This window comes from Anomaloglossus baeobatrachus, chromosome 4 (assembly GCF_048569485.1).
Source record: "Anomaloglossus baeobatrachus isolate aAnoBae1 chromosome 4, aAnoBae1.hap1, whole genome shotgun sequence".
NCBI lineage: Eukaryota > Metazoa > Chordata > Amphibia > Anura > Aromobatidae > Anomaloglossus > Anomaloglossus baeobatrachus.
In genome coordinates, this window is record NC_134356.1 from 553182001 (window position 1) to 553209954 (window position 27954).

Genomic DNA, 27954 nt, shown 5'->3' on the forward strand with positions numbered 1-27954 from the left:
ACTACCACCATGGTCCACTGTAGACAGGATATTCTTTTTGGTGAATGGTTCATTCTTCCCCCTCCAGACATACCGCTATACAAAGGCCTAAATATTTCTAGTTTTGCTTAATGACTTCACAGAACAGAACATCCAAATGTCTGTGTCTTATATCTATGGTTTTGAGTATATTAGAGATGACTTTTCTTGTGCTCTTGGCTCAATAGATGCATACATGCTTGGAGTTCAGACATGAAAACCTTTAGCATTCGGTGTGCATCTTACTGTGCAACAATAAACCTCAGTGCCTGTTGTTATTAAATCTTGCTCCAGGTCATTTGTAGTCACTCAAGGATTTTTTTACCATCTACCTCCGCAGGAATTTGGAGGCAGACGGTGATAGCTTCCTCTTTTTGCACATCCAAGTAATCATGCTAGAGTCCTTAAAAAAGAATCAGCAGAATCACCCCCCAAAACTGTTTATGTGTCACAATTCCTCCTGTGGATCTGGGAGGCAATAGGTGACTGTTTGTTACACTATAGATTCCGAGTGTGCTGAGCTGTCAGTATTCTGATTGACAGCTCAGATATCCAATCTAGTGCAGGAGCTTTCTGAGTTGTTGATGTGTTCTGTGACAGATCAGCCATCAAATCAGAGACTGAGACATTCTAGGTTTATCCAGGTGTGCCTTGTTTGGTTTATTTCCCAGCTATATAGCTGAGCAGTCAGTCCAACAACACTGCCAGTCTTAGCCTTCTATTTAGTGGTGATTGTTGGACTCAGATATCTGTGCTCTGTGGGTTGATCTTTGGCTGCCAGACCTCTGATGACATTTGACTGTCCTTTTTGCCTTGTCCCTCTGCTCTGATCCGCTACCCTACAGGTATTCTGAGTTTGCACTGTGACCTGACTACCCCTCTGCCTATCCCTTTATTCTTGATCTCTTGGTACCTCACCTCAGAACAGTTGACTTTTCTGCCTCATGATTTGCTTATGCAGTGATATCGCAATAAGAATGGCAATAAAAAATTTCTATCCCATCTGTATGGGTCCTTTTCATACACTGTGTGATGAATCTTACCCAGGTGGTTCAGGAACTGACTAAGGAGCACCAGACACTAGAGATGGCACAGTCCCAGTTGCAGGGTCAGTTATCTATTGTGATGGGTGCCTCCCAAAGCCCTCTGCTGACGGGAACAGATTTGATGACTGTATCTTATGATTTACTTTTTATCTCTCCCGAGCCAGTAATGGCCCTTCCTGACACAGTTTTTTTGGGAGAAAGATCAGTTTACAGTGCTCAGGGAAGGCTGCTAGCTATTTTTTACTCTGCAACCCCAGTCTTAGTAAATGAGTACCAGCAGATGGGAATAATCATGTCCCTGCTGCGAGGGGATTCTAGTACTCGGAAGTCTTTATCCCTGGTATCAGTAATGGGTGGCATCTAGCAGATACCACAATTACTAATCAAGTACATAAAAGGAGAAAAACAAGGTTTATTTGAACAAAAAATCCCCCGACTCCAGCCCTCATTCACCAATTTCTTTGATTTTTATAAATTTAAAAAAAAAAGGTCCGCCGTAATCCATGCTGAGGTCCCACGACGTTCCCCAAAAGCAAACCTGAAAAGACAAAAAGAGAAAATTATTCAAAAAATAAAGAAAAGAGACACCCTCCTTTCCAATTTATTTCCCTATCAAAGCCCTAATCCTGGTCTGCCGTAATCCAATTAGGGGAGCCCAAGTTGATACCATACTGCTGTCACATTCAATGGATAACTGAACGTTCCCCAGTGATTGTGAGAGCAGCCCCTGCAGACACACACACACACACACACACACACACATACACACACTGTTGTGTATGCTTCCCTGCAGTGACCTGGACTTTATAAGGTCAGCCCAGGTCACCACAGGGGCGCCCTCACAAATGTGTATGCAGGCCCGGCAGTGACATCACGGATTAATCGGAGTTAACAATGAACTCAGATGACATCCTGACGACTAAACCGTGACATCTGTGCTACAGCGGGTGTCGCGGCAGTATTGTCACGGGTTCATCGGCGTTCACAATGAACTTTAATGAACCCATGATAGTGACAGCTACTAAACCCGCGGTAGCCCAGGTGTCATGGGGATGTCATCCAGATGTCATCTGAGCTCATTGTGAACTCCAATGACATCCTGATACCACTGCACAGGGACACACACACACACACTGCTGGATACTCACCTGTTCTCAGAGATGCGGTCCCTGGCACTGAAGTCTCTGACGCTGCTTCTTCCAGCTCCTCAGTTCAGTGAACATTCTATGTGTATAATGAGCGGTGGTCAGAAGCAGGAGGCAGCAGAGTGAAAAGACAGCGGCACTTGATACAGGTCAATATAGAAAATCTTTTTATTACAAAGACACGTGTTTTCTCTTTGGTACATGTCACACTGATGTCACATGGATCACGTCAGTGGGTAGTACGTGCAGCTCTCACCTGAGCTCCGGAGTGCAGCCTGGACTGAACTCAGGGTTTGCAGGACTGAACCGCGAGCGCTGACTGATTCCCTGGTGATTGCGGTTCAGTTCATGACAGCTGCTGACAGGCCGGGCTGAACTCAGGTGAGAGCTTCAGAGTGCAGCCCGGCCTGTCCACAGCTGTCATGAACTGAACCGCAATAGCTGGGGAATCAGTCGGCGCTCGCAGTTCAGTCATGAAAACCCTGAGTTCAGTCCAGGCTGCACTCCGGAGCTCAAGTGAGAGCTCCGGAGTTCAATGCAGGTAATCACAGCCAGGCCTGGTATTACTGGCGGTTTCTCCGGTAGCCAGTCCAACAGTGGGTACGTGTGACGTCCGTGCTGCCGGAGAAAAAATTGACATATCTTCCTGTGTGCATGCGGGGCGGCCACTCGGAGTCACACGGTCCGTTTGAAAACACGGACATGTGAGGAACACCATAGACTGACATGGGTACATGTGGCATCCGTATTGAAAATGGATGTCACACGTACGGTACCTGAAACACAAACTTCTGAAACTGGCCTAATAGCTTCTATGGAAGTATACCATAAATATCTTATTAAAAATAAGCAATAAATGAAAAAAATATATATAAAATATTATGAAGGTTAAAAAAATACTCATGAATTTTAAATTGTTTCCATAATGAATGACAGAAAATAAGCTTAATTTCTTGAATATTCCCTATCTGACACATTTAAAAAAAATGTGCCTAAAATAGGCATCTTTTGATGAATTATTGTTAAGCACAATGTTCTATAACCCACATGTCTTCTTCATGTGTACAGCTTCAGCTACTGTAACTGGCATGGGCTATAAAATTGGACTTTACAATATAGGCCTGGTGGGATTATATACATCCCGTAGATCTTTGGAGCGTGTTTAATAACTCACATGCTCAATTTATGCAGTGACGGCATTTTGTTTAAACCTCCTAATGCCTATTCAAACATTGTCTTAATGCATAAGTCATAGCTCGAGATGTAATGATTTCATGTTGGCTGAATAGCGAAGCCTTGTACCATGCCGGCTATTCTTGCATGTTATAGTAATCCTGATACACTTACGCTGCCAACAAAAATGTCACCATATATATTTATCTTCACATTAGTCTTATGCAATGTGATACAAGTACATCATATTAGATCCTATTAGTTGTGCACACACTTTTAACAAAGTGGCAGATTTTTTGTGGGCAAAACATGTTGGATGTGAGAAAATGAAGCAAAAATGTATCAGTTTTTGTTCAGTCACATTGAATTTTATTCGCTATATTTTACATCTGCTCAGCTTCCTTATGTCAATACTTCATATTGTGCTGCTTTGTGATTTCCCACACCCCCTGCATGTGTACCCCGTTGTTTCTTGCATATGCACACTATATATCATTTGTTCCATTTTAATTTAGCTCTTGTAAAACTAAAACTAAGAAATTACATCAGAGGGCACCTAAGTATCTTAGACCGGCATTTTTAGTACTGGAGAAATGTCAGTCTCATATAGCTATAATGACCAGAATTATGCCCCTTACACCAATCTGATTCTTGCAAACAGCATTAGTGCTGACCAGATTCATTCAGTCACAGTTAAGCGGGCTTTACGCGCTACGAGATTGCTACAGTGATCTCGTTGGGGTCACGGATTTTGTGACGCACATCCGGCCGATGTAGCGATCTCGTTGTGTGTGACTCCTAGGAGCGATTTTGGATTGTTGCAAAAACGTCCAAAATCACTCCTCGTTGACATGGGGGTCCTCTCCCAATTATCACTGCTGTCGCTTGGGCGAACTTGATCCTCGTACCTGCGGCAGCACACATCGCTACGTGTGACGCCTCAGGAACGAGGAACCTCTCCTTACCTGCCACACGCCAGCAATGAGGAAGGAAGAAGGTGGGCGGGATGTTCATCCCGCTCATCTCTGCCCCTCCGCTTTGATTGGGTAGCCTCTTAGTGACGTCGCTGTGACACCGAGCGAACCGCCCCCTTAGAAAGGAGGTGGTTTGCCGGTCACAGCGACGTCGCCGAGCAGGTAAGTACATGTGAAGCTGCCGTAGCGATAATGGTCGCTACGGCAGCGATCTTCACATATCGGCATAACGATAGGGGCGGGTGTTATCACGCTCGCCATCGCTAGCATCGGCTAGCGATGTTGCAGCGTGTAAAGCCACCCTTACTCAAGAAGTTTTAGAAACTTCCTTGCTTCTTATATTATCTTATATTACCTATTTCAAACCCTGGTTGTCAACTTTATTTTTGAGACTAAATCAGTACAAGTTTCACTTCAATATCATGTTGTGATTTTACATGAAGGTTTCCATGACCATAATGTGACAATATTTTCATGTCTGTATTACGGCAGCATGACTGCGGGTTTCCATATACAGTGGAACCTTGGTTTAAGAGTAACTTGGTTTGAGAGCATTTTGCAAGACAAGCAAAGCTTTCTACAAATTTGTAACTTGGTTTAAGAGCAATGATTTGCAAGAAGAGCAAATCCTCACCGTGCACACTTCTGGTTCAGTCCTTTCACCGCACCCTGACCCGCTCTGGAGGTAACTTTCTGTACATATTTACTGTATACAGTATATCATCGTGCAGTACTATATATATTCTATAGCATTTCTATCAATTTGCATTTGTGGATATAGTATTGTACTTTCTTATTGATAACCAGTACAGCACATTGCTTATACTGTACCTCTCGCACACCAACAATTCTATTGTAAGCTAATGTACAGTTTAATTTGTTTTATATGATTTTACTGTACTGTACAGTATTTTGTATTAGTGTACTGTAATTTATATGAATACAGGACAATATTTTGTATTACTGTAAAAAGTTTGTATAAATACAGTAAATATTTTTGGGTTGTGGAACAAATTGACTGCGTTTCAATTATCTCCTATGGGAAAATTCGCTTTGATATAAGAGTAACTTGGTTTAAGAGCACAGTCCCGGAACCAATTATGCTCGTAATCCAAGGTTCCACTTTTCAATCTTGTAAGCTCGGGTCAGGAAACCTAAAAAAGATGAGAAAATAAGGCTGCAATATGGTTGTATGACTTAGCCCTAATAAACAAGAAATGTCTATGCTAAAGTGCCTACAAAACATGTGAATGCATATACCATGTTTTTCCAAAAATAAGACACTGTCTTATACTTTTTGTTTTCCCCCAAAAAAGCACTAGGGCTTATTTTTGGAGTAGATCTTATTCTTGGAGAAACATAATTGGGGGTAGGTTTAGCTCCTTAAAAAACAGACCCCTCACCCCCACTTCCCAGGAGACTGATATTTACCATACCCTGTACCTCTGCATGTTTCCCAGGTCCTCCCTGTGATCTCTGGCGGGCCCGTCCAGCAGGTATGCTCCACGTCGTCCTCCCCTGCTTTTGGCTGACACACTTACAAACAGTACATCAGATTGTGTGCACACAATCATGCACATACAGATCGCACACACAATCACTGATCAAATCGCACACACACACACACACACACTCACTACTCAATCACCACATCCAGCGGTACAGAATGCCTCCGGCAGCAGGGAAAGATGGGAGGAAGTTGTACATCGCAGGTCCTGTAAGCATTCCATCCACAGCCGCAGGTCCTTGCACTTCCCCGCACTGCGTCTCAGGATTCTGCCACCCAGAAGAAATCGTTATGATTGGATGTGGTGAGTGTGTGATCTGATGGGTCATTTTTTGTGTGAATTGATGGGTGATTGTGTGTGTGTGATCTGATGTGTGCGGGTTTATGATCTGATGTGTGTGTGTGTTTGTGTGTGTGTGTGTGTGTGTGTGTGTGCGATCAGATGTGTGTGGGTGTGAGATCTGATATGTGTGTGGGTGTGCGATCAACTGCAGGTTCTCCCGCTCGGCGTCTGGTGAGTGTGATTGCGGGGTGTCCGCTGTTTATAATGTAGTGTCCTGCGGTATCTGTAACTTTTTTAGCTCCATGGACACATCATTATTGAACCGCAACTAGGGCTTATTTTCAGGCTAGGGCTTATATTTAAGCCTTGCTCCGAAAATGCTAAAAATCCCTGATAGGGCTTATTTTTAGGGGAGGTCTTATTTTTGGAAAAACACAGTATCAACAATATTAGTGTGAAGTTTACCTTCCATATTTTTAAGCAAATTGATCTAAATAGGAAGATATAAGCCAAATCTGTGACCAAGAAAGCAGTTAAAATATACAGAGTTGTAATTCAAACTAATCAACCAACCATTGTATATCAGGTTTATTATGAAATTTAACATTTTTTTTTTCTGGCTGTTATGACCTGCTGTAGATATGATGCACAGTCAGACACTAGAGATTAGCGGATCAAGCAAACTTCAAATTCACCTGTTCGTGTGGATTTTACCAGGAAATTCAATTCATGGAGAGGTTATTGTCCATTAATTTTATGTTTCTTATGTTTTGGGGTCTCTCCAGACTCCAGAGCATAAGAAATGTAATATCTACAAAAATGTGAAAAAAAATGCTCACCTCACCTCTCACATCTCCGATCCCTCTGCTCCTCACCATCACTTAAAATAATATGAACATATACCCCGCTGTAACTAAATAAACGCATGATGCATATAAATGAACATAAGTGCTATGTAAACCCTACTTTTGATCAAAAAAGCATAAAGCCATTTTTTTTCTTCGGTTTGTCATGTGTTATGGCCAGTGTGAACATGAGCTTACAAGTTACATGTACACCAACTCATACTCCAGCTCACTTTTTTTGTTTTTTTCCTCACCATCACTTGTCCAGTCCCCATCACATTTTCTGTTTCCTGGCCTTTCACGCTAAGCCCAAACTTTCAGTTCAGATGAGTCCAGTGAGGATTCAGCACAAGCACGTGAAAGGTCACAGCGTGAAATGTGCCATCAGAGTCAGGAATCCCAGCTCAGCTGGAGATGTCTAGGGATTTCAACGTGAACAGTGGGTATCAGGGAACGCAAGAAGGACTATGTAGGTGATGGTAAAAAGCAAATAAACTGGAGAGGTGAATAGAGGATAAGTAATTTTTTTAATCAAATTTTTTTTTAACCAGTAGATTTTTATTGAACATTTTTTTTATTTTTAAGCCTTTTGATGGTCCGTTATGGTCCATAAAATGTTACAAGTAGCTACCACTTTGCTGGCTCTGCACAGAAGCAAATTATGAAATTATGAAAAGCTGGGTTGGCCACCACTAAAATTCTAAAAAGTTGTCCACTTTTTTTGTTAGCTCAGCTTTCTTTACCAACTGACCAGGACTTCAGATCATAAAATGACTGCTGATGTAGGGTCATGGGACAAGACTTGTATATCAGCCTCCGTCAATGGAAAAACAGCTGATGGACCGATGACGTCACTTGGTCCTCCAGCAGTGGACACGTCATGCACAGAAGTGCTAGACAACTTGTGAGGAAAGCCGCACAAACAAGGAAAGGTGGGCAATTAAAAAACCACGAAATCTCTAAAAGGTTGTCTAGCAAATAGCAGCTTTTAACTGTCTACAGGATAGATATTAATAACTTGTATATCAGAGGGGGTCCAACCGCTGCCCCTCCAATCAGCAGAACGAAAGCACTTCTATCTTTCACTCTGTTCATTGTTTATGAGACTGCTGAGTGCGGTGCTCAGCCCTATAAAGAATGAATGGAGCAGAGGTCGAGCAGGTGCACTGCTATGCTATTCTAATGGGGATAACAGTGCCTCGTTGTGCTGATCGGTGGTATTCTCAGCTGTCGGACCCCCACGATCTATAAGTTATCTCCTCCACTGTTGATAGTTAAAAACGTATCTTTACCGGACAACTCCTTTAACTGTAAATATGGAGAATAATGCAGCATTTGCCTTGAAATTAACCTTTTATTTATCTATGCAACATTTTAGTTCCAATGAACTTTCCTCAAGCATTTTATTCATAAATATAGTGATTAGCCCAAATTGAGTTGTAACATGTTTGAGTTCTAACCTAAAGTGAGGCCTTAAAAAATGGAATCAAAGCTAGAAGACTGATGAAATGACAAGCACTGAGATTATATAAACTGGTGCCAAGTGCTGGGATCTGAAGATGCCTGTGGTCTACAGAAAATCATGGTGTAGAATCCTGTCCAAATGAATGCGACATACAGTGGTGACATTTACAAGCAGACTGCTACATCATCTAATTGTGGTTATAAAACTTGCCTCAATGAAGAGTGCAAGAAATTGGACAATCAAAGAGTGCATTGTTTCCACAAAACACAGTCTGAGCCTCATCATGGCTTTCCTGGATTTGGAGCAGAAGCAGTAATAGGAAAACACAATCTGCAAACAACAGATACTCAAAGTTGACGGTAATACACATAAAATGTCTCACAATGAAAATTTGCATAATACAGCATCAGTAGAGGAAATACATGTGTGTAATAAAACGTAACTTTTAATATTACTCCATAAAAAACACCAACACACACTCAAAATGCACAAGTAATTAAAGTGTGACTGAACAAGTGTAAAGTGCATGCTTACACTCGTCTCCCGTCCATTGGACGTCAGAAAGAAAAATGCTCACTTAGATATTTCTCCTACTGAACGTTTTGATCCACATGTCATAGCATTTGTCATTGGAGCCCTATATTTAAGCTGCTGAAATGCCGTCCCCTAAACCTAATGCCCAAACCAGTCCTCAAAGCCTCCCAATGTGTTTCCTCTACTAGGATTAACGAGGGGAACTGTTTATTGGGTTTAAATCTAAGGTTCAGGCATCAAGACCTGTATAGAGACCCACATATCAACTCATAGGACAATGGCCTATGAGCTTATATCTGGGTCTCTAACAGGTCCTGCTGAGAGGTTTTGATGACTGGTTAGGGCTTCTTTATATCGAAGCGTCAGATTGGGACTGCCCTTGTTAGGGCAGGAGTCTGGCTAACACAGGGTTCAGTATAGTGGCACTGTCGGGTTAGCGCTCAACACCTGGAAGTGAACCAACGCTGTAATTACCACTTGAATGACCCTACCTCATGAAATCCACACTGATGGGTGAGACTGTTTCATACATTGTTTTTACGTCACCACTGTGATTTTATATGAACTGATTTTTTCACAATTGTGACAAAAAATGCCATGACCACTGAGGAAGGATTCTCCGGTCGTGATGGTTAGTATACCCAACTTAACCTAAAATAACACACCGACTGCATATGACTTGGTTAAACAAATTGGCCACAGCAGCCTTTATTACCTATTATTAACATACTAACACAAGGGGGCGCCGTCCAACGGGCGACCCCAAACACACAATAATAGGTAACACATAATAAACAAAACATGAAAACCTTATGTAGGCCCGATCCAGAAACCAATTCCTACGCCAATATCCCTGGCCGCAACACTCCGACCCAGAGATGAGGTATTAATCACCCCACGGATTAATACCCCCCAAACTTTGCAGAACCCCGTGCCTGCAATTTACCGGAACCCGGAGACACCATACCCAGACAGTGCCTCTCGGTCCAGCTACCAATCCCTTACAACCGCTTCTGGACCAGACCTACCCCCGCTGCTGCGACTAACATACATCCCTTTCAACATTGGTTTTTTTTTTTTTTTTTTTTTAATATTACCTTTCCCTTTTTTTTTTTTTTTTTTTTGAACATAGCTAAAAACAAAACGCCTTCACAAACCACAAAGGGAGGGTGGGCGGGAATCTGTCGCCGTCCGGAGTCAAAAGGGGAGGTAAGACCCCTCCCCATTACTTATATACTTCCCCCCCCTCCCCTATAGGGACCCTTTCTCCACCAATCCCCTATATCCTCCCATAATGCCCTATTTCAACTTTATTAACCCCCTCACTCCCTTCCTTCCCTCTGGTCATGTCGCCCCTCCCCCCTATGGGGTCCATGGCTTTCTTTGATGTCACCACTGTGATACTGCGAGATATTAGGGTTAATATTAAACCCAGCTGTACTGGCAATAAGTCCCGGGTTAGGGAGCTTATGTGCAGCAGAGTATGAATGCTCCCATGGAGGCACTGATGCCACATTTATATCATCATATTAGCTTGGTGCTAGTGTACTGAGTATGAATTATATCTACTACCATTTGGATAATAAAGTGTCTAGGGAGCCTCCTTGGTTACTCTGCACAATTTGTCACTAGCTTATTGTTGTGCCTAATATTACACCTGTTTCACTGCTCAAAATATTCCCTGAATAGGAATTCTGTACAGCAGAGCACAACCTTGGAGGTATCTGAATACTGTTCTGGAAGCATTGGTGTTATATCCTCAGTCTATATACCCTCTATATACCCTCAGTCTGATACAGCGCCGCACAATCAACTCTACCCTAACCTACCGTATCCTCATCTATGTCTTGTAGACTGTGAGCCCTCCGGGCAGGGACCTCTATCCTCCTATACCAGTCTGTGTATTGTATTGTTTATGATTATTGTACTTGTCCCTATTATGTACACCCCTTTCACATGTAAAGCGCCATGGAATTGATGGCACTATAATAATAAAATAATAATAATAATAATAATCTGTGCTAGCATATTTATCTGGTGATGGTGACTCAGATATAGGGCCCTAATGACGCATCTTATGACGTGTGGATCTAAATGTTCAGGACAAATATCTAAGCGAGCATTTTTCTTTTTCATGTCCAATAGATGAGAAATGAGTGTAAGCATGCACTCTACACTTGTTGAGTAGCACTTTAATCACTTGATCACTTTATAAATTATGAGTATGTGTTGGTGTTTTTTATGGACATATAATAAAAGTTACGTTTTATTACACACATTTATTTCCTCTGTGGATGCTGTATTATACGTCATTAATGAATAGAGATGAGAAAACCTGAGGCTCGAGGTTCAAGGCTCAGGTTTGGAAACCGAGCTTCCAAAAAAACAAGGTACGGGTTTGAGGCTCGAGCGAGTGACGAATACGGACCCCTCAAGTGAGCAGCGCTTTGCTTGGGTATGAGGGATGCACAGCCCTGTACAAGCCACATTCAGTGTTTGATCGGCTCACACTGAGGGGAAAAAATTCAGCGTGACCAGATGTAGTGTGCACACACAACCCCCCAAAAAATATATATATAAACCATGCCCACCCTGCCCCAGTAGTGTTTTGCTAATGGCCCATGGTTGATAAAAAAATGTTTTGGGGGGTTTGTGTGTGTACACTACATCTGATCACGCTGAATTTTACCCCTAATGTGTGCCGATCAAACACTGCACGTGGCTCGTACAGGGCTGTGCATCACTCATACCAAGTACAGCACTGCTCGCTTGAGTGGTTCGTACTCATCACTCGCTCGATCCTCGAACTCAAACCTTGTTTTAATTGGAGCTCGGTTTCCAAACCTGATCCTCAAGCCTCAGGTTCGCTCATCTCTATTAATGAGGAACTGGTGCAATACTTATTGGAATTGCCTATTTATTGTTTTCATGATGAAAATTTCAATCAAAAGGGTATTCCCATCTCCAAGATCCTATGCCAATATGTAGATGGTCTAATAATATTAATATTAGCTTATACATCCAATTAGAAATCTAGTATAGCTCTTCTGATTCACTAAGTGACTTGCCTCATGATTAGGGCATTGCAGGACCTTAGGTATCCATGGTTATCATCCCCATGCATATAGTCACAGTTAGTCAGTTGCTTGTGGTCTATAGATAGGAAAGGTCCTGCAATGCCTTGAACATTAGGTAAGCAACATAGTGAATCAGAAGAACTATACTACATGTCTAATTGGAGGTAGTTGCTAATATTATTACACATACTACAAATTGGGATAGGATCTTGGAGATGGGAGTACTCCTTTAAGGTTTTACAGTTTCCTACTCCTTGTAACAATTTATTGAATTAGAAGTATTATATAATTACTGAAAGCAGCTTTGGGTTACATCATTTTCGGTGGTATATATCATACATTTGAAATGTACTTTATACTTTAAACTGGTGTTTTTAAAGCTTAATTCCAGCAAGCCCAATGTAACAAACCTTAGTAAAAAACCTGAGTTTGGAAACAATGAATAACAATATATTTCACTAAAATCACCTGCAGATCCAGAGGACCAATAGACAATTGTCTGCTATAGATGATCTTATGATCCCCCATCCAAATACTAAAAGTTGATGCAAAGAATGACCGAAAATAATCTTAAACTGAAATAAAGTGCAGATTTCATTTTTTTTCAAGCATTCTTGTATTATTCTCCTTTTCATAAGATCTTTAGTTTTCACTACATTATACCATAGCTAATGTCGCTGCGACAATATTCTGTAATCACTCCTATGCTGTTGCTGCCCAGATAGACTAGTTTAAAATGCTTAATGTAATTGAAAGTCGTTTTGGATCTCAGCTTTATTCACTGAAAAATCTATTCAGATGAATCCTTTTTGCTATATGTGTGGGATGTCGCGAGTTTTCCCAGAATAAATTGGCACAGGACTGAAAACCGAAGAGAAAAATGTGAATATGCTTCACTCCGCTATCAAGATTTATAATGATTTAATAATGTCTCTATATTTCTACTTGGCACCTGTTGAATTGTTATACTTGCCCATTAGCACTCCATTTAACAGAAAGAGCTAGTTCATAAATTCTTCTCTTCTACATGTAAAATGAGCTAAAAGACACAAAATTAGCTTTTAAATTTTAAAGAATTAAGATCCATGAAAAGCTTTTTTCGCTATAGCACTTTCTGCCAGGAGTATCGGTGTCTTCATCAGAGCACCGTCTTGTATAGATAGTCATTCTCTTTACGTTTTTCACCGTGGTATGAAGCATGAAGAACACTGTATCTGCATAGTTCTTTAAGCATTATGGCACACTGACATGGAGATTGTATGACTACTTCAATACAGAAACAAAGAAATAAGAATCCTCAGTGTAAGTCATGCTCTCCATGACAATATAACCATGCGGAGATACATTGGAGGCCTATGCTCTCCATTGACAATCCTATTACGACTCATTACAAAATGGCTCATATACGTGAACTCTAAAAACCAGAAGATCTAATCAAACAGATCAAAAAAATTATATACAGAGCCAGGCAACCATTTCTCAAAATACACTAACAGCAAATGTGTGCCACATGATGGAGGTCATTTATGATGGAGTTCCTAAGTCCATAGCTACAAGGCCTCCATATGCTGCTGCTCAACACGCTCTTTTGAGTACCAAATATACCGATATATTGCACAGACTCATCAACTCTTACCTATTTTTGAATTTAGTTAAAAAGTTATAACCCAACCAATAACGTTCCAGTTTATATCTTATGAAAATCTTAGACAATCCTTAAGATATCTTCACTTAAGAATTTTATTGTTTATAATTCCCTGCCTAGGGAACCGGCCACCACTGCAATCTACCAGTGGTGATTGAACTTGCACAGTGCTTACAAGCACTTTCATTGTAAGCACTGCACTGAAGCTGGTCTCTCCAATATCATAGCCAGCTTCAGTGCCATCACACTTCTGATGCTGCAGTTATTAAAGCTGCTTCATACAGAAGTAGAAGGAGTGCACAGTTAAGGCCATTGGTACTATGATGCTGATGGTCCACATTGTCAGTCAAGCAGGACAAATACAGCCTGCACAAACCAAGAAGTCATCTGACTGAGAAACAGTACACTCTTCAAAAAGCAAATGAGAACCACCCTTTAACCCCTTCAGCCCCAGAGCGTTTTCCGTTTTTGTGTTTTTGTTTTTTGCTCCCCTTCTTCCGAGAGCCGTAACTATTTTATTTTTCTGTCAATCTTGCCATATGAGGGCTTGCTTTTTTTTGTGGGACGAGTTGTACTTTTAAATGAAACCATAAGTTGTACCCTATAGTGTACTGGAAAACAGCAAACAATTCCAAGTGTGGAAAAACTGCAAAAAAAATATGATCGCACAATAGTTTTTAGGATGTTTTATTCACCATGTTCACTATATGGTAAAACTGATGTGTGGGTGTGATGCCTGAGGTCAGTGCGAGTTTGTAGACACTAAACATGTATAGGTTTACTTATATATAAGTGGTTAAAAAAATTCACAAGCTTGTCCAATAAAAGTGGCGTACGTTTTGCGCCATTTTTCAAAACCCGTAGTGTTCTCATTTTTTGGGAACTATGGCTCAGTGATGGCTTATTTTTTGCATCTCGAGCTGATATTTTTAATGGTAGCATTTTTGTGCAGATGCTACTTTTTGATTGCCTGTTATTGCATTTTGCATAAAACTTGCGGCAACCAAAAAACGTAATTTTGGCGCTTGGAATTTTTTTGCCGCTACGCCATTTACCAATCAGATTAATTGATTTTATATTTTGATAGATCGGACATTTCTGAATGCGGCGATACCAAATATGTGAATATTTTTTAATTTTTTTAACCCTTTAATTCTCAATGGGGTGAAAGGAGGGTTATTTGAACTTTTAGGGTTTTTTTGTTTTTTTTTATTTTTTAAAACTTTTTTTTTACTTTTTTTTATTTTACTAGTCCCCCTCGGGGGCTATAGTGATCAGAAATGCGATCACTCTGCCCTATCTGCTGATCACAGCTATACAGCTGTAAACAGCAGATATGATCACTTTCTGATTCACTCGGCTCCGGGCCGAGTGAAACCGAATGTGACTCATGATAGGTACAGGCATCATCACATGACCCTGTGCTACCATGGCAACCACCGAAAGTCACGTGATCACGCACGTGACTTTCGGTGGGGGCGACAGTAAGTGAAAATAATGGCCGTGCGCATATACATCTCGCTGCCAGACTTTGGGAGCGAGATGTAAGGGGTTAAATGTTGCGGGTGGAAGCGATTCCACTCGTAACATGCTGGCACACATGTCAGCTGTTGAAAACAGCTGATATGTGCGCAGATCACTGCAAACTGCCCATGGCAGGGGGCGGGGATTAACCTCACACGATCCATGATGGATAGATCCGTCATTGGTCGTGAAGGGGTTAAGGGCTCAGGCTTCTCAAAAACAATGGTAACATGTTCGCAAAACTTTTGACAGGATGCCGTTCACATTCCCCCCCGTGAATGGTCACATATAGCTACACTGATGAGCAAAAGGTTAACAATGTTTTCAACTTTTGACTTTCAGGCTCCATATCTCACCATCCACTACAGCTTTGAATGTGAAACTACACTTATTTTATAGTAAATCATCTTGGCTATCTCATACATAAATTTGAATTGCAAATATTTAGCATATGATCAGTTATACAAATTCTTGTCATGTCGCTGTATTGTTATGGTTTTCTCCTAAAAATCTAAATTTTAATTTTTATTATTTTATTACTATTTTGTAAATCACCTTTGTCTTTCAACACTGCCTGAATCCTTCTGAGCATGGTGTCAATTAGATACAAAAATGTCTTGACCTAATTTGATCCAGGTCTCTTCAACATGTTCTCAATGTTGGTTACATGCTGGTCAACTCCCTTGGGTATGAATACAGCTTTTTCTTCAACCCTACCCAAAAGTGTTACATTGAGGACTGTGAGAGCCAATCACTATGTCATCCTTTTCATACCCATAGTACTCGAGTGTATGAAGTAAGCCTTCTTGTAGGATACTCACATATAGCTCAGCATTGAGGCCACCATTGATCCTGGTCAAGTTTCCAACGCGATTGGCTGTGAAACAATCCCATATCATCAGGCTTCCGCCAACGAACTTGACGGTTCCTTCAATTTCTCAAACCATTAGCACCTTTTTCCCTTGTTTCTTCCAGACCCATTTGCCCCATCAGCGCCTAGTCTATTGACTTTGGTCTCATTGCTCCAAATCACGTGTTTACAGTCTTCTACTGTCCACTTTTCCTAATTTTTTGCAAATTCGAGCTCAAACTTCTAATGACGATATTGAAGTCCAGGCTTCTTCACCTTTTTCCAGGCCATCATTCCAGACTGATGTAATGTGCATCACATAATTATTGCATGGATCTATGTAATCACAGTATTATGAAGCATATGAGCCACCTCTGCTGCCATGCTTGTCACGCCAGAACTGGTAGACCATGTGATGAGCTGACTTGTTATCTCAGATATTTTGCCTGGACCTCCACATCTTGCCTTTTGAATGAGTGGATGGACTTCATTTCCAATTCTTCCAACTGTCATGGCACTCACATGATGTAGTTTGGCAATTTTCTTGGCCAAGAGACCGCTATCAATGAACTGCATGATGCTGTTTCTCTTTTCTTGGGAAATCTTCTTTATGATTGCTCCTCCATTCGCACCAGTGACCTCTCATTTGGGAGTCAACCTAATAACACACTGAGCTATTAGGAAAAGGGAGAATCGCTTGTAATTTGTAATATACAGGAAGAAAAATATTTTTCCACTACCGGGAGCAAAACAGTAAAAATGCAGTGACATGATAAGAATCTGCATAACTACTTATATGCTATATAGTTGAAAGTCAAATTTATGTTTGAAATAGCCAAGATGATGTCTATAAAATGAAGGTAGTCTTATGTGCGAAGCTGTAATAGATGGTGAGATATGGAGCCTAAAAGTTGAAAGTTTAAAACATTGTTACCCTTTTGCTTATCAATGTACATAATAATATTTATTCACTTACAGTATATAACACCATTGATTCCACAGTCCCCATTGGGACTCATAATCTAAATTCCCGATCTGTATGTCTTTAGCGTGTGCGAAGAAACCGGAGAACCCAGAGGAAACTCTTGCAAACACGGGGAGATCATACAAACTCTTTACAGATGTTGTCATTGGTGGGATTTGAATCCAGGACCCCAGCGTTGCAAGGCTGCTTTGCTAACCACTGAGCCATAAAGCATAGACATCACATAACAAATTTCTGCAAAGTTATGCTTTTTAAAGATAGTAATTTTGTTGCATCAAGGCATCCAATGAAAAATTCCTGTAATTTATTTTCTGCCCGAGTTGTACACTTTAAGATCAAAATCATATGTCTAAACATATAAAATACGAGTCTCCTTTTATAGTATACGATTCTTTGAAGAAACAGTTGGCAAGTAGTGGGAAGATTCACTAAAGATTTTGTATGGGTATGAAGAGTATATAAATAATTTGTTTTGCCTGCCAGGTAAGATTTCCCCATTAGACAGTTGAAGGCGTAGGAATGCTGTACTCTTACAGCCGTGAATCCGAGAAAAGATGGTGCAGTTGGCTCTGTCATATAAACACCTTGAACAGAATGCACGACTGCTGACAGGTTTACCAAACAAGATGAAAACACGATGAAAATCTTCATTTGTTTCCAAGTAAAGGGAAATGTTCCCACGTGTTTGGACATCTGTACACCCAACATGTGGCAGTTATTGTGCTGAGCAATCAGTGCACTTAGCATGCTCTGGGAAATTAAGATTTTCAAAGCTTCAATTCCTTGCATTCTTCTAGGAAACAAGACTGCACAGCCGGCCACGAATCAATCCCTTCTAAATATATTGCTGTCGTTTGATTACAAATAACATACTTAGCAATGTGTCACTCATCCTGTGATGCTGAAGGATGTTGGGTTCTGTGCATGGGAAAAAAGTACTTATGCCTCATTCATAAAAATTGTTGATGAAGCATTGAATGAAATCACTTTCTCGGTGTATGTCTATGTCAGTAATTATATTGGGAAAGGAAGACTCATGTGTAAAGTAGTTTATTTTTTTTTCAACTAGATAGGAGGACCATTCAAAATCTTGGACTATAAGGCCCGTTTCACACGTCAGTGATTCTGGTACGTTTGTGCTTTTTTTTCTACGTACCAGAATCACTGACATACGCAGATCCATTCTAATTAATGGGTCTGCGCACACATCAGTGATTTTTCACTGAACTTCTCTCCGTGCGGCGTACCCTCGTGTCCGTGATTGCCGCACGGAGACATGTCCATTTTTTTCTGGCATCACTAATGTCCCACGGACAACGCAGTGGTGTGATTTGTGAAACACGTGCCAGAAAAAAACGTGCATATAAAATAAAAATCATTTTTACTCACCTGGCTTCAGCGGCGCTCTCTGCAGCCTGCTCCTGAGCTGGCTCATTACTGTCGCGCATATTCATGAATGCACGACACAGCCGACCCGGAAGCAGCTGCTGCGGAGGTCAGCGCCGGCCGGATGCTGCACCACGGGAGCGTTCAGCACCATGGAGAGCAGAAGCGGGCACAGGTGAGTTAATCTCTAAGTGCAATCACGGACCATGGAGAACGGAGCTCGGATTGCACTTAGACAACCCAGGTGTGCCGTGAATCACGGCACACGGAGGGACATGTGCGTGTTTTACACGTCAGTGAAGAACGTCTGTGTTTTTCACTGATGTGTGAAACGGGCCTAAGGCTATGTGCGCACTTTGCGTTGAGGTAGTTGCAGTTCTAAACTCATCCTCTGGCAGGAATTGTCTTTGGCAAATTTGGTTTTGAGCACAAAAACGCTATAAATACGCTTGCGTTTTTACCGCATTTTAGCCGCGTTTTTATCGCGATTTACATGCTTTTTAATTGCTTAAAGACAGATGCGTTTTGAATACAAATACACTACTAAATAAAGTTTAAACATTCAAACACTTTGAAAAAAATGGAAACAAATTACAACAAATATCATGATTAAAATCATGCACAAAATAGCTAATTTTAATAAAATTACAACTGTGTTTTATTATTTATGCATAAAATAACGTTACATTATGGATTTTCATTAATTTAATTGTCGGACTAGGTGTGTGTGTTAAGGGACATATCATGCTCTTATTATAAAGTCAAAAACGCATGTAAAACGCTAGGATTTTGATTTAGGATGCGTTTTGAAAGTTCTCATTGACTCTAATGTTAGCAAAACTCTGCCAAAATGGCAAAAACAATTCACATGCTGCTTCTTTAAATGCTGAGTTTTTGCAAAATTTTCTGCAACTGAAACGCTGCATTTTAACAGCATTGTGCGCACAAGAAATCACAATTTCCCATAGACTTTGCTCGAAAATTAAAATGCATGCATTTTGGCATTAAAACGTTGCAGTTCAAAACGCTGCAGAAACGCATGAAAAAACAAAACGTGCGCACACGTTGGAAACCATTGTGTGGATGGCTTTGGACATATGTTTTTTTGGATACAATTAGGCTATGTTCACACAGGGCTTTTTTGTTAAAAAATGTTTCCTGACCAAAACCTGATCTTGATCAAATCTCCTTTGAGTCATCTGCGTTTTTGATGCATTTTTTAGTGCCATTTTTGCTGTAGATTTGGTGCAGATTTGCTGCTTTTTTTTTTTCTACAAAATGGGTTGTATCAATGAAAAAACGCAGCAAGTCTGCAGCAAAGAATTGACATGCTCATTCTTTAAAAACCTGTCCAAAAACGCAGACATTTGGCAAATCAGTTAGGAAAAAAACTTGATGTGTTTGTGTGTGTGCATGAGAATTCAGAAATCTCATAGACTTTGCTGGGACTGCAAAAAGAAGCTTTTTATTAACATGGATTTGCATAAAACCAAGGCAAACCTGCAGCTAAAAAGCGCTGCGAAAACTTACCAAAAAAGCCCTGTGTGAACATACCCTTACAATGTCTGTCAAGCAAAAATATGCTGAAATGCATAAAAGATTAGCCAGCTTCTCTCATATGTGGTAGTAAATATTGTGCTTACCATGAAATAATTCCATTGCATCTTATTTCTTTTTGTGCTTTTCCTCTGTAATTTCTTAAAATATTTGCAAATAAAATGAGTTAATTGAAAATTGGGTGTTACCAGTTGGGATAAGAACCTACATACTGACACTGTTCAATCAGATCTACACTGTCTTATCTCTTTGACAAGGAGAATAATAACACCCTGTTGTCTATTTATTCTTACATTTTGAACACACAGTTATAAGATAACATAGTCCAGATTTTTTTTAATGGGGAATATAAGTATTTACTAAAACATACCCAGGGAACTAATATTGTAGGTAATCTTAAAAAGGGACAAGTAACTCTTTCCTTTTCTTTATTTTTAGACACAACAAGCAATTCAGTGAATGGAGAGGTAGTCAGACAAACCGAGATCAGAAACTGAGAGGACACAACAGGACACTAGGAGCAGACAGAGACGAGGTCAACATACAAGCCGAGGGTCAGGATTCCAGGATAGTATATACAGGATACAGGGAGCAGGCGGGGACATGGTCAGTAGGATGTCCGAGGTCAGAAGCCAGGAGGCAACGACAAAAAACAAGGAGACAGGCAGAGACGAGTCACAACAGTCCAGAAACAAGAGCCAAGATCAAATCACTAAACGCGTTCGGAGCGAGCATGTTCACTAATAAAGCAGAGCAATCACCAGGAATGAGGAGCATCTGTGTAGGCACCGCCCAGGACCAGCGTAGCACCCAGTGCTGAGACAACCCATCTATAGGTGCTCAAGACAAACAGCAAAGCATCCAAACCTGCAAAAGGCTCTACATGATGTAACAGCAAGTACCGGCTCTGCAGGGGAGCACGGCAGAACATAATGTCTCGCCCCAGGGCTATGGGGTACTCGGTCCCGGGCGGTGTACTGCTGGGATATGTCACTGGGTGGCCGTTGCCCGGTTACGTGACCCTGGGGGTCACTTTAAAAAGGGGGTTATATACAGGGGAATATTTATAAAGTTTGTATCATGACACGACCTGTGGTGTGTGTCCAAATAGGGGCCGCCGCTGCAGGGTTGATGTTCATTGTAGCCAAGATGGAGTCACTCCCTACAGGTGGAGTGGTTGCCCCAGGAGGGTGGACAGCTGGCTGACAGTGGACCATGGGTGCCGGAGCGTGGGACGGCATCACCGGGGAATAATGGAAATGAGGCAAGAGCTCCGGTTCAGGTGTTTACTCACTGGTTAGGAGATTGCCCAAGAGCGAACTGGTTCACTGCTGGTAAGTCTCTGGTTATCTGGTGCAAGTTCCGGGCGGTTACCGGTGTCAGTGTAAATGTCCTGTTTGTCCTCGCTATCAAGCAACAGACAGAAGGAACCTGGGCTGAGCTCCTGCTCACAAGCCCCAGGCTCCGCAGCAGAAAGATGAGCTGTGTGTTGTCCCTCTAGCACTGGTGCTTTCCTGAACCCAGTCTGGTCTCAGGGGACTCCCCTCCAGCAAAGCTTACTATGTGTCATGGCTACCTCCTCTTATACCCCATGTGGCACCCGCCCCCCAGTGGTTGTCCTGGTGACCGGGAAGTCCCATACTACTGGATGGCTGACTCTCCCTGCCCACCCCAGTCCACTCCCTTTGTGGGGAAGGCACCTATCTGCATGTGTAATGTGTCTGGTGTAAGCACCGGCAAGCCACCTGTCACTTACCCCAGATAGATAATGCTCCTTAACTCAGTTGCAGTACCCTGTAGCAACCAGAGCCTCAGTGGCACTACAATAACAACACAAAATGCTCCACATACCAGAACCTTGACAGCTGTCATGTTCCTTCTTCACACTCCATGGTACAACTGGTCACCTTATAGTCAACACAAAAGCAAATTAAATGTGTTATATCTGTACAGAGGTAATATTAAAATAACTTAAAGGACTTATCCAGGTTTGGGCATAAATTCTGCAGTTATTCTATGCAACTGTATTGAAGACTCCCCAGTACTCCAGGTGCAAGCAGCAGGTTTGCTTACTTACAGTCACATGCTGACTAGTCTTATCAGGCCTCTCTCGATTCCCGTCTCTGAAACTGAATGGGTCTACACGTCTAGTCTACAGTCTAATGGTCTGTTTACATGGAGATACCTGGGGTATGATACAACTGCCAATCAGTAAAACAAGCAGACCAAGGCAAATGATGCTCACTGTGTGATTTGTATTATGTAGTTCAGTGTGTCTGAAGCTGCCATGTTTCACGACAGTGGGAATCCTGTTTATGATGGGAAGATGCACCACTGAGAACAATCATTGTTTTGCGCTAAGCAAAAGATCATAACACCAGATGAACGAGCGTTATGTTAGTTTACTGGGTGATGTCCAGTCTGTTTACACTGCAAGATAATCATGAAAGCAGCATTTTTAAGAACTTTCATTCACGATTATCTTTTAGTGCATATGTAGCTTAAATGTACAAAAAGCAGGTTAATTGAATACTTGCTTATTTTAATGCCATTTGCGTATCCCAATTTTAGAAAGATAGGACTAAGCCTTTAAAGATAACAGGTATTTTGTCTTAAAGTGCAAAGAATTTTAAATATTTACTTCAATGCATTTGGTCATTATTTATATAGCTATTTAAGGTCTTGTGTTTTTCAGGATGACTTGTAGAATTTTTGGGGCATTGTAGAGTCCATTTAAATTAGAATTTAAAAGGGTAAACCAATCTCCAAAAAACTTTCCCAATATGTAGCAGTGGAAATAATAATGATTTTAGAAAATACCCCCAATAAGAATTGTAGTATAGTTCTCCTGATAAACAATGTTGCTTACCTCATGTGCAGGGGATTATAGCTTAGGTATCCATGGTTGTGACCACTAGCAACTAACTAACTTTATAAATGGTCAAAACCATGGATACCTAAGCTGTAATGCCCTGCACATGAGGTAAACTACATAACTAATCAGGAAAACAATACTACATTTCCTATTAGAGGTTTTTCAAAATATTATATTTAATATACCTACTACTTATTGGGATAGGATCTTGGAGATGGAAATATCACTTTAATATGTATTTTTTGGGGAAATGCAAAATGTATAAAGAAAGAAATGACACACTTATTTTTTTTATACTGCCTACCTTGATTTATGCAATAACTATCATGTGATTTTTTTTTTTTAATGTTAATCTTTAGAAACACTTTTAGTGAAAATAAGTGATTTAAAAAAATATGTTAATAATAATAATAATTAGTGATGAGCGAGTACTAAAAAGCTCGGGTGCTCGAGGCTCGGGCCGAGCCTCCCAAGATACTCGTGTACTCGGCCCGAGCACCGAGCCCAATGTTATCCTATGGGAGACCCGAGTATTTTTATGAAATGACCCCCCGGCAGCATGTAGAAACCCTAAAAATGTCACAAAAGTCTCAGAAGAGTGCTCAAATGACATGGCAACAGCATGGGGAAGACCCCTTGAAGCACTTATCACTCAAAAGTCACAGCTGTGAACAATTTTATCCGAGTTTTATGCCATTTTTACAGACTCGCCAGAAAACCTTCCAAAATGACACCAAAATGAATTTTCATGGCGGAAATGTTAAGGGCACATACCCAATAGTGAGATAGAGCTGGTGTATGTTACTTTTTGAGATTACATGAAAGATTTTACATGAAAACATTGTGTGGCACTCCGATGTCCCTGAGAAGAGAAGTACATGAAGGCCTCTTGAGTCTAATGTGCCCATTTTGAGGAAGTGAGTCTTTGTAGTATTTTCCTTTGCCAGGGAAGTCCAAAATTGTGAGGTTCACCAATGCCCCTGCATACAGACGTGCATGATGGCCTGTATACCTGAAGTGCCCATTGTAAGGAAGTGGGTCTATTGTAGTATAGCCCTTTGGCAGGGCAGCCAAAAATTGGGAGGCTCCACATTGTCCCTGGATAGAGACGTGCATGAGGGCCTGTAAACCTGAAGTGCCCATTGTAAGGAACTGGGTCTATTGTAGTATAGCCCTTTGGCAGGGCAGCCAAAAATTGTGAGGCTCCACATTGTCCCTGGATAGAGACGTGTATGAGGGCCTGTAAACCTGATGTGCCCATTGTAAGGAAGGGGGTAGCCCTTTGGCAGGGCAGCCAAAAATTGGGAGGCTCCACGTTGTCCCTGGATAGAGACGTGCATGATGGCCTGTAAACCTGAAGTGCCCATTGTAAGGAAGTGGATCAATTGTAGTATAGCCCTTAGGCAGGGCAGCCAAAAATTGGGAGGCTCCACGTTGTCCCTGGATAGAGACGTGCATGAGGGCCTGTAAACCTGAAGTGCCCATTGTAAGGAAGTGGGTCTATTGTAGTATAGCCCTTTGGCAGGGCAGCCAAAAATTGGGAGGCTCCACATTGTCCCTGGATAGAGATGTGCATGAGGGCCTCAAAACATTGTTCCCATTGCAAAGGAGCGGGTCTCCTGTCGTTGTAATGCCCATTCTGAAAGAATGGGCGAAAAAATTTACCACTGGGGGTATACCTGAAACAACGGCCTAACTATTGTAACGGTCATCATGGTGGCGCATGAGGAGAAGGAGGAGCAGTCCAGTGATTATCCAAAGTCCAGAACTGTGTACCCATGGGTGAGTGGAGGTACATGGCAAATTTCCGTTACAAACTTTAAATTCCGCTCTCATTTGCTGGTGGTGTGGTGAAGTCTGGCCCAATCCAACCCTTGTTCATCTTGATCAGGGTCAGCCTGTCAGCATTTTCAGTTGACAGGCGGGTGCGTTTATCTGTAATGATTCCACCTGCGGCACTAAAAACACGCTCTGACAAAACGCTAGCGGCAGGGCAGGCCAGGACTTCCAAGGCATAGAGAGCTAATTCATGCCACGTGTCCAGCTTGGATACCCAATAATTGTAAGGCACAGAGGAATGTCGGAGTACAGTTGTTCGATCTGCAAGGTACTCCTTGAGCATCTGGGCAAACTTAGGATTTCTTGTGGCACTACCTCACACCTCAGGGGCTGTGGTACGTGAGGGGCTGAGAAAACTGTCCCACATCTTAAAGACTGTTCCCCTACCTCTGGCGGATTGGACTTGTGCCCCTCTCGGCTGTACGCCTTGGTTGTCCACTGATTCCTGACCTATGCCGCTAGCGTTTTGTGATGGGAATGCTTGCCTACTTCCGTGACTATGGCCTTCCGGAACTGCTGCATTTTGGCTGACCTCTCTGCCTCAGGAATAAGAGACATAAAGTTCTCCTTGTAGCGTGGGTCTAACATTGTTACCAACCAGTAATGATTGTCGGCCAAGATGTTCTTAACGCGAGGGTCACGAGACAGGCAGCTTACCATAAAGTCAGCCATGTGCGCCAGACTCTTAACAGCCAGGACTTCAGTAGCCTGACCAACACAATGACTGAACATGCTGTCTTCCTCCTCCTCCTCCTCCTCCTCATCTACCCTGTCCTCTGGCCAGCCACGCTGAACCGAGGATATGACTGGTGTGCATGTCATATCCTCAATTTGGCCGGAGAGTTGCTCCATGTCTTCATCCTCCTCCTCGTCATAGTCCTCCACTGCACGTTGTGATGAGACGAAGGCTGAGCTGTGTGTTATCACCCACACCCACTACTGTTTCTTGCTCCAACTCATCGCGCTCCGCCTGCAATGCATCATGTTTGTTTTTGAGCAGAGACCATTTTAGAAGGCAGAGAAGCGGTATGGTGACGCTAATAATGGCGTCATCACCACTCACCATCTTGGTGGAGTCCTCAAAGTTTTGGAGGATGGTACATAGGTCGGACATCCATCTCCACTCCTCAGGTGTTATGTGTGGAGTTTGACCCATTTCCTGATGGCTTAGGTGATGCAGGTACTCAACAACTGCTCTCTTCTGCTCACATATCCTGACCAACATGTGGAGAGTTGAATTCGAACGCGTGGGGACATCACACACCAGTCTGTGAGCCGGAAGATGCAAACGGCGATGAAGGCCGGCAAGGCCGGCTGAAGCAGTAGGTGACTTTCGAAAATGTGCAGACAGGCGGCGAACTTTTACCAACAGATCAGACAGCTCTGGGTATGACTTTAGAAACCGCTGAACCATGAGGTTGAGCACATGGGCCACGCATGGAACATGTGTCAGCTGGTCTTGCCTCAAAGCCGCCACCAGGTTCCGGCCATTGTCACACACGACCTTCCCTGGCGTTAGGTTCAGAGGTGTGAGCCAGTGATCTGCCTGCTGTTTCAGAGCTGTCCACACCTCTTCTGCATTGTGGGGTTTGTACCCTATGCAGATTAGCTTCAGCACAGCCTGTTGCCGCTTCGCCGAGGCAGTGCTGCAGTGCTTCCAGCTTGGGACTGGTGTGGAGGGTAAAGTGGATGAGGATGCGCAGGAGGAGGAGGAGGCTGAGGAGCATGACGTTTCCGGAGCTGTAGAGTGTGGGTGAAACCCTGACTGAGGTAGGGCCTGCAAACCTTGGTGTGAGAAGGGCGTGTTCCGTCCCTCGCTCAGACTGGGTCCCAGCTTCCACAATATTAACCCAGTGTGCCGTCAACGAGATGTAGCGGCCTTGTCCACAAGCATTTGTCCACGTGTCTGTGGTTAGGTGGACTTTGGCTGAAACAGCGTTGTTCAGGGCACGTGTGATGTTTTGTGACACGTGGTTATGCAATGCGGGGACGGCACACCGGGAGAAATAGTGGCGGCTGGGGACCGAGTAACATGGGACAGCTGCCGCCATCAGGTCGCGGAATGCTTCTGTCTCCACCAGCCTAAAAGGCAACATTTCCAGCGCAATCAGTCGCGAAATGTTAGCATTTAGAACTGTGGCATGTGGGGCGTTGGCAGTGTATTTGCGCCTGCGTTCAAAGGTTTGCTGAATGGATAACTGAACGCTGCGCTGGGACAAGGACATGCTTGATGATGGTGTTATTTCTGCATAGGCAATTGCAGGTGCAGGGCCGGAGGAGGCTTGTTCGCAGGCAGCATGGACAGGGGATTGGCTCGCATGCACAACAAGCGAAGACGTAGCAGTGACATCAGCAAGCACTGCTCCTCGACTCTGTTGTACATCCCACAAAGTCGGGTGCTTGGCTGACATGTGCCTGATCATGCTGGTGATGGTCAGGCTGCTAGTTTTGGTACCGCTGCTGATGCTGGCATGGCAGGTGTTGCAAATGGCCTTTTTAGAATCATCTGAAGCCAACTTAAAAAACTGCCAGACTCGGGAAGACCTAACATTTGTTCAGGCACCTTGTGTCGTGTTGTTGTTCCGGGGAACGGTTGCCTGACTTCTGCCTGGAGCCACCACCCTGCTTCTTACTGCCTGTTGGGATGCTACGCCTCCCTCCCCCTGTGCACTGCTGTCCTCGCTCTGCATATCCTCCTGCCAGGTTGGGTCAGTTACTGGATCACCCACCACGTCGTCTTCCTCTTCTGCACCCTGCTCCTCCTCCTGACTTCCTGACAATTGTGTCTCCTCATCGTCCACCCCTTGTTGAGACACGTTGCCAACTTCGTGAGAACGTGGCTGCTCAAATATTTGGGCATCTGTACATACGATCTCCTCATGACCCACTTCAACAGGAGCTGGCGAGAGGCCAGAATGTGCGAATGGAAACGTGAACAGCTCTTCCAAGTGTTCAAGTGTGGGATCAGTAATGTCCGTGGACGTGTACTCAGCCTGGTGGTAGGAAGGAGGATCAGGTTCTGAAATGTGCGGTGCAGTATCACGGCTACTGACACTTGACCGTGTGGAAGACAGAGTGTTTGTGGTGGTGCCAATCTGACTGGAAGCATTATCCGCTATCCAACTAACAACCTGTTGACACTGGTCTTGGTTCAAGAGCGGTGTACTGCTGCGGTCCCCAAAAATTTGGGACAGGACGTGCGAGCGAGTAGATGTGGCCCTTTGTT